Raw genomic sequence first — 15,968 nt, 5'->3', positions numbered from 1 at the left:
GAAGAACACACTTGATTTCTCTTCAAAACAATCATGTGGAGATTCACACAGTCATAGAGTGTATGGAGATCCACTCTAGAACTATAGAGATTGGAGGATCAGTCATGGGAATGACAATAGATCATCCTCTTAATCACAGAGAATAGAAGAATTCAATAGGAGAGTAGATCAAATGAGAGTAGGAGTGAATACCAACCTTAAGGAAGAAGATTTGCCGAAGAACTTTGAGAATTTATTGAAGATCATCCAAAACTCCAATGTGAGTGCTTGAGAGAGGCTTCCCACGTTCTCTAGAGGCTTAGGAATATAATGGGGCTGATTACCACGAAGTTATAATATATAGAGCATCAAAAGCCTAAATATTCAGAGATTTACCAAACAGTCCCTGTCACTGTTGGTCGCTCATGGTTGGTCGGTCAGGTGATCAACCAACACTAACAGTAAGGAAAAAAAATCAGGTTTTTGCAACTCCAAACTTCAAATTTCCAAAGGGGCTTCTCCCAACTCAACCAAGAGATTTACCTTGCATTGAGGGACCTTCCAAAATATGTCAAGCTAGGGCCCAAGTCCATCAACCAAGTTCTTTATCATCAAGATGCAGTTTCTTCTCCAAATCAGGCAAGGTTTCCTTATAGGGAACTGTGAATCCCAGCCCTAACCTTGACCCAAAAACTCTGTTGTTTGTAGGTCAGAAGACCCGAAGTAAAGGAAGAAGCCAACTGTGAAATCTAGCCCTATCCTAACCCTGACCTTGACCCGGAAACTCGATTGTTTGTAGGTCCGAAGACCTGGAGTAAAGGAAGTAGCCAACTATGGGCCATCTCAGTAGAAGACATGGTGTTTGACCCAGAACCCATGGAGATTGATGATGGAGTTCCATACTTGGAAGTCTCAGGCAGTCTGGAAAGAAAGCTGCAGCTTGGCGAAGGTGAGTTTAGTTGATGGACTTGAAGTATAGTTGGACATGATTCGAAGGCATTTTTGTATACTAGACAAGTCATATGTTGTGTTGGGAGAAGCCCATGAGGTTTGGACTTGAGTTGGGCCTCCAATTCCCTGTTTGGGCCTTGTTGACCAGCTTGGTCGATTGGTTAGTCGACTGGGCCAATCGACCAAGCAGTAGACCAATAGTGTGTCAAATCTGAGAAAATCCAATTTTAGGGTTTTTCACTTTCTATTTAAGCAAACTTCATATTTCTTAGTATCCTCTGCCTCCAAAACACTCAGAGAACGTGGGAAGACTCTTTTGAAGCTCTCTTTGGTGATGTCGAAGGATTTTCGCAAGATCTGAAGCCTCTCATCTCCGATCTGTCAGTCTAAGGTTAGTAACCTCTTCTGTATTGTGATTTATTCCTTTACGATCTTATTCTTGATTGAGATTGGGAAGAAGATGATGCATCCTTGCAACCATCTCTTCCATGATCTCATTCTTTTCTTAAGGGTTTATGTTCTGCAGCATGTTAGTTATGTTATTATGATTTAACTTGCTTTGCTGAGTTCATTCGAACTCACTCCTTTTTGTGCAACCTTTTTGTTAGATTACTCTAACAGTACTGATTTCTGTGAAGAACAATATGAAGAAGCACCAGTTGAAGAAGCGTACTACACGCAAGGTGTTGGCAACAATGAAGATCACACTGATGATCCCACGAGCGATCACTTTGTGTACTACGATTAGACCTAATGTGGAGTGGGAGCGTCTTAGTTGGATTGATGAAGTCCACTATTTTGAAGACGTTATCTATAGAATAGAAGACTCGTAGTTTAGTTTGACATTCTTTTCTCTACTGTCTTTTAAGAACAATTGTGTTCTCTTTTTAGACTTACATACTACATTCCGCTGTAACTGTGGAGTGAGATTCTGCCTCACTTTACTCCTTTTTGATGTTTACATTTGGTATCATTTTTCCGCACTCTGATTATACTATCATTCTTTCCTTATTGAATCTTTTGTTTAAAATATTATACTTTGATTATATTCTGTTCATGATTATGTTATTGTATATGTGGGAGGATGATTTCCTCGATACTTGATCTTCAGGGCTGTGGATCACACACTCGGGTATGCCAAATAGGGAACCGGCTGGGTGGATGTGACACCAACTATGGGCCATCTTAGTGGAAGACATGTTGTTTGACCCAAGACCCATAGAAGTTGATGATGGTGTTCCATACTTAGAAGCTTGTTCAAAATTGGAAAGGAAACTGTACCTTGTTGAAGATGAGTCTAGTTGATGGACTTGAAGTATAGTTAGACATGATTTGAAGGCATTTCTCTATACTAGGTAAGTCATATGTTGTGTTGGGAGAAGCTCATTAGGTTTGGACTTGATTTGGACCTCCAATTCCCTGTTTTGGCCTTGCTGACTAGCTTGGTCGACTGGGTAACCAATCGACCAACAGGATCAAAAATCCGAGAAGATCTTCTGTTAGGGTTTTTAGTGCTCTATTTAAGTAGACTTCGTGTTAATTAGCCCCTTTTGTTTCTAAAACCCTCAGAGAACATGGGAAGACTCACTCAAAGCCTCTCCTTGGTGTTTGTGAAGAACTTTGCAAGACTTCAAGCTTTTCATCTCCTATTCTTCACTCAAAGGTTAGTAATCTCTCTTGTGTTGTATTGATCTACTCTTACTATGTCTTTTCTCTATGTTGAGACTATGAAGAAGATGCTGCATCCTTGCAACAATCTCTTCTACAATCTCCTTTCATTCTTAAGGTTTTATGATTTTCATATTGATCTTAGCCATGATCCTTGTGAAATCTTCATGAAGCCATGGTCATTGTTTCGATTTGATTTCTTAGCATGTTAGATCTATTTTGCATGATAGTTTCGTGTATGATCTCTTGCTTATCTTCTACTAGAATGAGATCCTATCATCTCTAGTTTTTCCTTTGAATTCATAGCATGTTTTCATCGAAAACTATGAATTTTACCAAATTAGAAAGTCATGTTTCCAAATTAGTAAGTAGTGTTTTTGATCATTTTAAGTGTCTAATCTACACTATTTTAGTGTTAGATTACTGTTCTAGAGGTTTTCTCCAAGTTTCGTAGTGTTTCGGATCTTGTAGAATGAGTTTCGGATCAAAAAACCAAAATTCTGTTGCGTACTATCTTAGGTGGTCGGTTGCTTGGTTGACTAGACCATGCTACCACCCAATCGACCAAGCAAGACAGTAACTGTGTTCTTCGTCCGATTTGATTCGTTTGATCTTCGATCTTTTAGGCCTCTTTCCTAATGTTGTATCTATGCTTGTTTAGGGTTTATTTGCTAAGTTTGGAACCTTTCTCTTTGCTCTTTGGATATTCATCAAAGCTAATTAAGGTAAGGACAATTATTTCCATAATTACGTAGATTTCGTGAATCTTAGTTTCTATTTTGGGATTCTCTTAGATTCACTACCATAAATGTATTTTCTTATTATTATATTACTAATGCAAGTACTCCGATTACAGTATTATCCTGTTCATGTATTCTTTTGATTATGAATACTTATTCTTGTCAGTTACATATGTGATTGATCATGTTTATGTGTATCTTTCTATATGATGAGATATCGATTCTGTATGTGATATGGAGAGTTTATGATCTGATCGGGTTCATACCTAGTCCGACCCTCGACCCCGATCGAGACGGAGAAAACCGAATCGCTCCCCAGCGAACCGGAGCCGGAGGATGGCTTGCTAAAGAAGAAAGATTATTCTGCTGCAAGCGTGCCCTAATCTTACTTATGGATTAGGGTAATCACCCTGATGACAGCAGACTCAAACTGACGGCTGCGGATAATCATCATCAAAGGGATAACTATCGCATAACCTAACGGTTATCTCAGGAGTCCTCTACTAGCCCAAACTAGTAGAAGTCTATCGCTCAACGGATCTTATTGATAAGATCCAACGACTACCCGAAGAAGGCTCGAGTGCATCCAACGAAGGAGATTCGAAGGTACACTCTATATAAACCTCACTACCATACAAGGTGAGGGAGGGATCAATCGATCAAAAAGAATACTATCTGAGACTCAGGTTCGGATACATGCTGATAGATCCAAACTATCGGCGTCCTGCTATCTAGATCACCTTTCCCGTTTCTTCATTCATTAGCTCTGTGTTTCTAGCGAGCCGTTTGTGATTAAGTTCATCAACCGACTTAGCCTTCGGAGGTGGACTCCCGACCCCGGCGGTCGGGCCACATCCGATGCTTTCGTTTTGCGAGGACATCACGTGGAGATCCAAGGGCTGAGCAGATTTTGGACGCATCATTTGGCGCCGTCTGTGGGAAAGACTTGAAAAAGCCATGGTGACTAGATCGGCAGCCGCAGCAGCCGCTGCACAACGCAATTCCGGTGTTCGGATACAGGGGTGAATAATCCAGATATTCCCCGGAAAGCCAAAATCCTATCGAGGTGGATAATGGCCGGGGAGGACGTAATCTTCCTCCTGATACAATCCAAGATCAACTGGATCAGGTAAAGATTCAACTCTTGGAGGTGAGCCAAGCACTCCGCGTGCTCACCAGACGAGTGGTTTTACCACAAGAACCTGATCAACACGATTCGGGGAGACGTGCATTGCCACATGATCAAATACCACGTGACCAAAGAATGGCTGAAGACCGGAATGTTGATCAGAATTTCCGTGAAGGAGACCGAGGACTTCGGAGGATTGATGATCAACCAAGGCAAGGCGACCGGTTCGACGGACCGCAAGAGAGTACAACTGATTCAAATACGAGGTTGGATACGGGGGTAAGAACTCACTCACCCATCGTCGAAGAACCGTTCGTGATGATCAAGCGGTTCGTGACGAGAGAAACGTTCGTGAAGGACGGGCTGTTCGTGATGATCGAGTAGCACGTGATGATCGTGTTAATCGAGGTAGTGATCGTATTGCTTGAAGATCACCCGACCCAGATTGGTCAAGAATTGGCCAACATCAATGAGAAGTTAGGGCAATTGGCTAAGGGAAGAATAGCCGAGGATATTTACTCGGTCATTCGGAAGACTCCTTTTGCTTGAGCCAATTGTGGGATATCGGTTTCCCCATAACTTCCGTTTGCCTACCTTCTCAACATTCGATGGCTCCGGAGATCCAACAGCTCACATCGGCTATTACCAACGAGACCATGGCGGTTTCGGGTAATTTTGATGAAATTTTATGCGGGGTTTTCGGTTCATCTCTAATCGGAGCGGCACAAAAGTGGTTTTCTAACCTCCCCTCGGGAAGGATCGTAAACTTTGGCGAATTGCGCGCCAATTCATAGGGCGATTCCAGTGGGATACGAGGTCAAGAAAACGGAAGAAACCTTGTTTCTTGTCAAACAAGGAAAGAACGAATCGATTAGAGAGTTTCCGAAAAGATTCAACAAAGTGACGATGGAGATAGAAAACTTGGATGAGCAAGTAGCCGAACCGCTCTATTCACGGGACTCACAAATCGGAAACTCCTGGAGTTATTACTACGGGATATACCCACGACTTATGCTTTGAGTTGGTACGAGAGATGCCGAAGCGAGGCTGAAGTCATGGAGATTCTAGATGCGCGCCAAGGAGATAATAAAGTCTCCAATAAGGAACAAAAGGCTCTGAGCGAAAGGCGAAGCCAAAGAAGAATGTTCACGATCGGGTTGGAAGATCCCAACCTTGGCGCCAAAGATCCCCCGGTAGAAGTGAGTACACTCCATTGAATGCTCCTCGGGCCGATATTTTGAATATCCTCAAAAGAAAAAATATTTTGAAGTGGCCGCCTAAAATTCTTTTGAAACCCGGAGAGCGGCGGGATCGGGAAAAGTATTGCCGATTCCACAAGGACTATGGTCATTACACTAATGACTGTCGTCATCGAAGGCGATATTGAGAGATTGATATCTCGGGGACATCTGTCCGGTTTTGTTAGCGGGGAGAAGGGAGGAGCCACGTGGGCCACGTGCGGCTGCCCCTAAAAGGAATCGTTCGGTTAGTTCAGAACGATCGAGGGAGGCCCCGAAGTCTAAAAAAGGCAAGGAGGTGATTGAAGCTGCTACTCGGTCACCGATTCTTACCATCTTCGGGGGTCCAGAGCCCGAATCATTCCGGAGTTTAAAAACCAAATCCAAATTTGTTGGAGCCGGAGAGGCGCGAAGCGGAAGAAGCTGAATGGTGAAGATTCTATCACCTTTAGCGAAGAAGACGAAAGAGATGTTTGTTTACCTCATGATGATGCTATAGTCATCAAGGTAGAGATTGCACGGCGGGAAGTGCATAGAGTATTGATTGATACGGGTCTGCAGCTGACCTAATTTCTTACGAAGTGTATCAAAAATTGAAGGTGGATCAGGACTTGATGAAACCTTCATCTACACACCTATATGGCTTTGCGGGGTCATCTGCGATGGCGAAAGGATCGGTTCAGTTGGATCTTTCCATTGGAAGTTTTCCTAAAGAAACAACTGTCCGAATCAATTTTTTGGTGGTTCGAGAACTTCCAGCCTATAATATGATTCTCGGGCGACCATCTTTATCCAAGATAGGTGCTATTGTTTCGACAAAGCACACGAAGATAAAATTCCCGGCTGATATGGGAATCGGTCAAGTCTCCTCGACCCGAAGATCTCTCGGCGGTGTTATGTTGCCTATTTAAAAGACAAGGAGGGTCCGAGGAAGGTTACTGCCCTCCCCATAGAAGTTCGAGATGATCGGGAAGAGACGAGAGATGCAAAGGCCCGAACCGGTGGAGAAAGCTGGAGCAAATCCAGCCGTGTACCGAGGATGAGAAAAAGATTACTTATGTCGGGTCCGAGCAGTGGAAGAGTTTAAAGATGAGTTGAAGTTATTTCTTCAACGAATAAGGATGTATTGGCATGGTCTGCTGAGGACATGCCGGGGATCGATCGGGCCATTGCGAGAGCACAAACTCGGATAGACCCTAAGGCGAAACCAGGTGATACGAAAAAGAAGAAATTTCTCTATTGAAAAGTATGAAGTCGTTCGGAACGAAGTTGAAAAACTTAAGAATTCTGGTTTCGTAGAACCAATCGAGTGCCCAACTTGGTTGGCCAACGTGGTGATGGTGAAAAAGGCGAATGGGAAGTGGAGGATGTGTACGGACTACACGGATCTAAACAAAGCTTGCCCAAAAGATTGCTACCCGTTGCCTCGGATTGACCTCTTGATAGATGCTATCGCAGGATATGAAACTTTAAGTTTCATGGATGCCTACTCGAGGTATAATCAGATCCTTATGAATAAGGAGGATGAGAAGTATACGGCTTTCATGACTGATCGTGAAAGCTATTATTACAAGGTCATGCCTTTTGGCCTGAAGAATGCGAAGCAACATATCGAGAGGGCCGTCAACAAGATTTTCAAAGACCCGATAGGAAAGAATGTTGAAGCATATGTTGACGACATCTTTGGTGAAAAGCTTTGCAAAAGCAAATCACATTGCAGATTTGGCTGAGGTTTTCTCGATCGAGGAAACATCAAATGAGGTTGAACCCCGAAAAATGTGCCTTTGGAGTCTCCTCGGGCAAATTCTTGGGTTTCATGGTATCACGAGAGGGAATTGAGGCAAATCCTGCCAAAATATAAGCTCGATTGATATGGAGGCTCCCAAAACCGTTCGGGATGTACAATGTTTGGACGGGGAGAGTTGCTTGCCTTAAATCGATTTATCTCCAAGTCCGGAGAAAAATGTTTGCCTTTCTTCAAGGCACTTACAGACTGAAGGGTAGTAAGGAAGCAAAGTGGACTGAAGAGTGCCGAGAAAGCTTTCGAGGAATTAAAAGAAGCACTTGGACAACCACCGATCCTGTCCGGACCGGAGAAGGGGGAAATATTACAGCTATATCTAGCGACATCCCTTTCGGCGGTCGGTGCGGTACTTGTTCGGGAGAAAGATAAGAAACAGTGGCCGATTTACTATGTAAGCCGCGTGTTGCTAGATGCGGAGACAAGATATTCGCAGATTGAGAAGCGAGGCTCGGCTCTCATGATGGCCGCCGAGGAAGCTAAGGCCATATTTTCGAGGCTCATCCAATTGAGGTATTTACAACTTTTCCTCTTAGTAAAGTTCTTAACAAACCTGATTTGTCCGGAAGGATGGTATCCTGGTCGGTTGAGCTAAGTGAGTTCCAAGTGAGTTTTAAGCCCACAACCGCAATCAAGGCTCGGGCATTAGCCGACTTTGTAGTAGAAACTACTGCACCGTGGAACCCACCATTGAGGATCCCATTATACCAACCACTTGGGAGGTATATGTGGATGGTTCGAGTAATAAAGATGGAGCAGGAGTATTGGAACTCTATTAAAAAGTCCAGCGGGATTTATTATTCGATATGCTTTGAGATTCGCATTTGATGCAAGTAATAACGAAGCGGAATATGAGGCCACGATAGCGGGACTTCGGTTGTCAAAGGCATTAGCTATTGCAGATGTTACTATTTATAGTGACTCTCGGCTTATAGTCAACCAAGTCCAAGGGGAGTATGGCATAAAAGAACCACGCTTGCAAAAATATCGGGAGATAGTGCGGGCATTTCGGGAACCAATTTTGGAATTTGAAGATATCTCGGATTTCGAGGAATGAAAATTCGGTGGCGGATGAGCTATCCCGACTAGCCAATGCCAAGGAAAAGAATCTAGACCCTTCGGTCTACATTGAAGAGGTAACTTTTCCAAGTTATCATGAGAAAGAAATTTCTTATATTGAAGCGAACGTTCTTTGGATGGATCCAATAATCGAATATCTAAGAGATGACAAGTTACCCGAGGATCCGGTAGAGGCAAGGTTGATCAAGATTCGATCAGCTAGATTTGTCATTCGAAGGGGAGACTATACAAAAGATCTTATGCTTGGACCCCTTATGAGATGTATAGGCCCCGAAGGAGTAAAATCAGCTTTGGCTGAGGTTCATGAAGGAATTTGTGGCGCTCACATGGGTGGCCGAGCCCTGGCCCACAAAATTCTAAGACTTGGGTTATATTGGCCTAAGATCCAAGAGGCTGCTATGGACTACGTTCGTCGATGTAGTAACTGTCAAATTCATGCTACAGTATCGAAGCGCCCGGCGGAAATTATGACTTCAATTCTAAATCCCATTCCCTTTGCAATGTGGGGAATTGATATCATGGGCAAATTCACCAAGGCATCGAAGCGGACGGGAATATCGATAGTAGCAATTGATTACTTCACAAAATGGGTAGAAGCGATTGCTGCGCGACAATTACTCGAGAAAAAGTGGAGATATTTGTGCTTGAATCAATCATATATCGCTTTGGGATTCCAAATATAATTGTCACTGACCATGGTACTCAGTTCGACTGTCCACAATTTGAGCAAGTCTGTGGAACATATATGATCGAGCATCGTATGTCCTCAGTGGCATACCCCCAAAGCAATGGCCAGGTAGAGGTTACTAACCGAACGCTACTGGAAGGAATAAAGAGAAGACTCGAAGCTGACAAAGCTTCTTGGGTCGAAGAACTACATAATGTATTGTGGGCTTATAGAACTATGGTTCGAACACCTACAGGAGAAACTCCATTCAGGTTGGCATATGGATCCGAAGCATTGGCACCTGTGGAGATAATAGCGGGGACGTTACAGGATCGTGAGTTCGAGGAAAAAGCAAATGAACAAGGACTGTGAAACCCAGCCCTAACCTTGACCCGGAAACCTTGTTATTTGTAGGTCCGATGACCCGAAGTAAAGTAAGAAGTCAGCTTTGGGCCATCCCAGTAGAGGACTTGGTGTCTGGCTTTGAATCCATGAAGGTTGATGATGAGGTTCTATTTATGGAAACAGAATCCTGATGAAGATCTAATTAGTTGATGGACTTGGAGTGCTCTCTATCTTGGTTTGAAGGCATTTCTACCTACTAGGTAAGTCACTTGACTTGTGTACAAAACCCCTTTAGGTTTGGATTTGATCTGGGCCTTCAATTCCCTGTTTTGGCCTTCTTGTCTCTGCATTGGTCGGCCGATTGGTCGGCCGGGCCAGTCGACCAATCCACTCGACCAATGGGTGCTTTGTCTTTGGCAATTAGGTTGATTCTTGCTCTATTTAAGTCTAACCTCGAGTCCACTTCATATTTGCTGCCTCCAAACCCTCTGGAACGAACCAAAGACCTCTGCAAGTCATCTCTCTTGCATCCTTGGAGTTTTCTTGGCGGATCTTCGTCGGAACTCTTCTTTTTGCATCAAAAGGTATGTCTACTCTCTCTTCTTCTCCTACATCTTTGTTTTTCTTTCCTTTTTGAGTTGAGACAGTAGAAGAGATGCTGCATCCTCTGTTGCAAACATCTCTGAACATGTTCTCATGATCATCCTAAGGATTTAAGGCTAGAACAATGATCTTAACCATGATCATTGCAAGCTTTTGAAGGATTCATGATCAAACCATGATTTAATCTCTGTTAATTTCCTAATCTGAATTCTGATCTCTTTGGATCTTCTTTCATTGATCATGTTAGTGGTTAATGGTTGTGTTTTCTTTCTATGATCCATAACCCATAGAATTCTAGTTGCTCTCTTCTACCTTACTATGTGTTCTTCATGATGCATGATAGTACATATATGGTAGGTTTTATTTCCTTATTTAGATTTATGCTTCTAAGCCTTATTCCATGAAGACCTATGCATGTTTTCATGTTTTCATTACCAAAAGCAATGATCCATCCTCCTATAGTTCTTATCTTTGTTTTCTATTTCAAAATTCATCAAGATCCATGTTTGATTTATTTATGGTAACTTTTTGTTTCCTAATTTGGATCTTGATACCTTGATTTGATTAGTGTTTTGAGGTCCCATATATGTTGGAATACTACTGATGTAGTCTACTCCTTGATTAGTACCCTTTTGAACCACCAAATTCGGATTTCATATCTCAAAACTCTGATTTTCTAAGCTCTTGTCTGCATTGGTCGACTGATTGGTCGACTGGACCACTCGACCAATCCACTCGACCAATGAGTACAGCAACTCCAGAATTGGTCTGTTTCGGATGTTTTGATATATATTCTGTTAGGGATCTTTCCTAATATGTTGTATATACTTGTTTAGGACCTTCTTCTCAAGTTTGCCAAGATCTTACTTGATTTCTTTGGATTCTTTGCGAGTTATAAAAGGTAAGGATGGTTATTTCCTTAATTACATAGATAGCATGAATCTAGTTTCTATATTTGAATATCATTAATATGTTTCCTAAATTAGATTCTTACAATGATATTCTACTGTTGCATAACTTTGATTACAGTAGCATTACTTATTCATATTGAATTGATTCATGTATGATTTACTTACCAATGTTATACAAGTGATTGTTATACTGATTTCTTTCCATATATGGAGTTACCATATATGTGATGATATGAATTGATGCATGTGTATGCTTACGTATGGTTTGGAAAGGAGAGGTGTCCTTTTGACACTTCTGTCCTTGGACTACTACGGGAATATTATGGGATATTTCCGGAGATGCCCTCTGGACACCTTCCTAAAGCTGTTGGATGACATATATAGGATTGTCTAGTAGTGTTTGGCTAGGATGTCCTATTATGTCGGACCCTAATCGGAGGGGTATTGAGACCGAACGACCCGTGGTAGCAATGGGGATTCATGGGCGCTCAAGACCGGTAACCAACCCGTGAGAGGACAGGAATCACATTGTGGGGGCCATTTGTTGGTAGGGTTGCATATGGTTAGACTTGGGCTCACGGGCGCTTAAGACCGGTAACCAACCCGTGAGAGGACGTGAGAGCTTCCCGTTTACCATATGTGGATAACCAATAGGGTTGATGAGTCCGTAGTCCGAGTTGGTCGGTGCCATAGGATCCGGCTGACTCTAGTGTGAAGGATACCGGAAAGGATCGTCGGGGACGAGGAATGGAAGTATCTGGATCGACTTGATGTAACCAAGTAGAAGACTTGCATTTGGCTAGGTATTACCCCGACATGCGCCAGTACTTATACCAAATGGTTGTGAGAGAGTGTGTTGACTTAACCCCCTGCCAAGGTTTGTCTCGAGGGATGAAGGACCCATTACCAATCGGCTGCTCAAGACCGGTGAAATGATCCGTGAGAGAATCCAAGATATCTTAAATGGTTGAGGATGTGAGTGGACTTTCCTAAAGAAGTACGGTGCTATGACTTAAAGCATGTCTGCCAATAGAGACCAGCATACTTAGAGTTAGATTCATTCATTCATTGTTTGTCTCATATAATATTGCATTTATGATTGTTTTGGAATCCTGCCATTTATGTTATTATGGATTTTAACTGCCTTACTGAGTTTCTTTGAAACTCATTCCTTTATTGTACAATGTTGTTAGACTATCCTGCAGTCTTGAGTACTATGACGGTCCCTATGAGGAAGCGCAAGGCGAAGAGACATATCTCCGGGAAGGTGATTGCGGTTACCACAATTACTACGAAGATCCCACGGGTGGTTATGCTCCGTACGATGCTTAGTCCGACCATTGAGTGGAAGCGTCCTTGTGCTATCTATGAGATCTACACCTACAAGGATGTCGTCTACAAAGTGGAGAATAATTTAGTTGCCCAATGTACTTGCTACTGGGATTAGATTTTATCTAGTTTATTCTTTAGAGCTACTTTTCCGCTGGATGTAAAGTGGGATTTTTGCTTCACTTTACTTATCTGTTTGACACTACGATTATATCTATTATTCCGTTTCGTTTATGATTCATTCTTTCATTATTGGATCTATGATTTATCTTCCGCACTCTTGTTATGGTTGTTCATGATTATGTTATTGTTTATGTGGGAGGTTGATCACTCGATACTTGATCTTCGGGCTGTGGATCACACTCTCGGGTATGCCGGATAGGGTACCGGCTGGGAGGGCGTGATGATTGGTATCGAGCCCAAGGTTCGAGGAGATCCTAACCACAAAAGACAACAACTGAACATTCTGAGTCATTGATCTGAAATGACTCTTCTACTCTTAGAAGTGAATAATAGAACAACTGAATTAGAAACTTGAACTTTGAGGCATAACGAACATTTCCGAATAACATACCATAATTATACTTGAACAAATGTCACTAATGCAAGGAAAAGAAAAGTGCATAACATACAATAATTAAAGAGAAACAAAATGAACTTCATTAATTTCAAAAGTTTTTACAATGATTACATCTGAAAAGCATAAATGGAAAATCCTAAAGTACGGTCTATCTAGGTGATCTACTCGAGTCTCTATATGCTCGAACTCCTCTCGCTAGCTGAGTCACCCGACGCTCTATCTGTCTTGTCGAGACTCCATCCTCTCGTACATCTGCTCCTGTCTGACCTCCATCCTCTCTAGCATGGAAGTCATCGATCTCATCTGTGCACCAAGATCTGAAGTCTCCGGAACCGCATGTGAAGGGCCGCCTGCCTCGAAGTGTGATGAAGGAAACTCGTGATGCACAGGCTCAGCCTCGCGCATATCTCTGTATCATCTCCGGCCTGATCATCACTATCGGGACCGATATCCTCTCCTCCATCCTCTGATCCCTCATCCTCATCCTCGATTCATCATCATCCTCACCCTACGGACCGGGAGATCTCTCTAGCGATGTAGTCTCATCGTCGAATGGTCCGAGTCCCAATGGGGTATCCACTGTGATCTAGTGTCCATCGGAGTATCCTCGAAACTCACCCCGAAATGCCTGAAGATCAAAGTCGGAAGCCTCCCATAGCAAAGGTTCCGCATGCTAGGCCGCGAGAACTAAGTCCAGCATGACCTGCTGAATGATGTAGGAAAGATCGATCTCGAAGCCCATGTAGATGCGGTAAATGACCAAGGCCTCCATCACTGTGACCCGATGGTGATGTCCGGCTTTCGGCATGATGTTTCGGCCGACTATGCGACCGATAATACGTGCGAGAACCCGTCATCCGTCCGCTAGTCCACGGTGTGAAGCATCGGCGGCTATCCCATAGCGTAGAGCATATCTCGCGAAGCTCGTACGGCATCGGATGGCTGTCCAGGTGCTGCTCCTGCAGGTATCCACACACACTTGTGGGTAGTAAGGGACACTGCAAGATCTCGGCCGGTGTCCGGGTGGAGAAGCGAATCCGAGTCCGAAGGACCACTGCTCCACGAGGACAAGTCCGAGTGGATGTCCCCGGCCCCGGAGCCTCCTCTGTGTAAGTAAGGTTGCTTTGAAGAACAACCTCACTAGCTCCGGGTATACCGGCAAATCCTCGGTGAAGAGGTGAGTCCACTTGTAAAGTGTCGAACCTCTGCCGGATCTGAAGGCTACGAGCTGGCGTAAGTGAAGTAGACGCCCCATCTCGATGTTACAATAGCTGAAGTAGGCCTCGTACAGAAACTCGGCTTTGAGGTGTGTCAAATAGGTCCGGTCTCCTAACCTCCTCTCTGGGCTCGAAAGGAACCCGACCTCTGCCCCTAAGAGCACCTACGATGCGACCTCGACCTCTACCTTCTCCTCGTCCTCCCCTCTGCATGATGTATCTGTGGAAGAGACAAGAGACAATTCCAATTAGTGCTATTTCAAGATTTGAGCAAAAAGGGTATTTTCGTAATTTTTCGGAAAATTTCAAATTTGGGGGAAATTTGATTTGAACATACTAGCATGTGCACAATACTTGGAATTTCATGTCTATGAAGTTGTTTTGATGAAAATCGATCGAAAACTTGGATTAAAGCAAAAAATTCAGCAAGAAGAAATTTGGGGATTTTGCAATTTAGGTCAAAATTGGATTTTTGAAAAGTTGAAATTGGTTAAATCAAATTGTATGGACCTATCTACAATGTCATCTTGAGCATGTAGCATTTGATCTCGTGCGAAAATTTCAAGCGGTTTGAGAGAAAACGAAATTTTTCTAAAGATATCGATTTCGATATAAAACTTTGCGAGATGAGCACCAAATGTGTTAAAACTTGTTGTCTATGCATGGCATTGTGTTTAAAAACCTAGGGAATATGTTTCTAAGCATTCCTAAGCATGATTTCTAGCATTGGATACAGGTAAAGCATGGTTTTATTGAAATGCAAGCATGAGAAGATGAAAATGGAAGAAAGAATGAGAGATTTACCTTGTTTGTGAAGATGGTGTGTTGTGGTGTTGTTGTTGAAGCACTAAATCACCTCAAGAACACTTGTGGGAACTCTTGGATATTTTCCCTAGAGCTCTCTCACCTTTGGAAGAAGTTAGAATGAGGTTGGAATGTGGAAATGAGGCTTATAATGCGAATTTTCGCATTACTTCTTCATTGGTCGGCGATTGGTCGGCGGGTCACTCGACCAACCACTCGACCAATGGTCACAGTGACCTCATTTGCTGTTGAATTTTTGGAAAATGTGATTTTTGCCTTATGGAATATTGTTTGATGACTATATGGATATATTTGAGCATGATTTAAGTTTTCAAATCATTTGGACTTGTGGTTTATGTTGAATCTTCGAAATTCGGTATTTTGATGTTCTCGGTTTTGCGAATGGTTACTACGAGAAGTGGGCGTGGTGAATCCGGTGGTCATGGAGGTGGTGAAGTACCTCGGGGAGGTGGTGAAGTACCTCATGGAGGTGGTGAGATACCAAATGCTGATCGGGGTACTCATGAGATCCCTGGTGCCCCGAATGTTGGAAGTTTCGGAGATATTGCCAATATCATGGGCAATATGATGCAGCGAGCAAGCGGCTCGGTTCAACCGAGATGTTGGTGGGTTTCATGACTCCGCATAATGAGACCCGGGCTGGTGCTAATGTGAATCCTCATGCCGCAGATCCTGAATGCGGGAGGTTTAGCTTGGAACTCCTCATACTACTTTGATGGAGAGTTTTACGAAGATGCAAGTACCCACTTTTCTTGGAGTTACCAAGGACCCCTTGTTTCCTAACAAGTGGCTTCGTGAGTTGGAGAAGGCTTTCCGGCATCTGCAATGCTCGGAAGCTCGAGAAGATTTTGTTTCTTTGAGCGAAGTTGCAACAAGAAGCTGATGCATGGTGGATTTCCACTCGT

Source organism: Hakea prostrata, unplaced genomic scaffold (assembly GCF_041222555.1).
Source record: "Hakea prostrata isolate BN-2017 unplaced genomic scaffold, UWA_Hpros_2 contig_143, whole genome shotgun sequence".
Taxonomy (NCBI): domain Eukaryota; kingdom Viridiplantae; phylum Streptophyta; class Magnoliopsida; order Proteales; family Proteaceae; genus Hakea; species Hakea prostrata.
The sequence above is the reverse complement of the archived record's forward strand: the minus strand, read 5'-3'. Positions refer to the sequence as shown.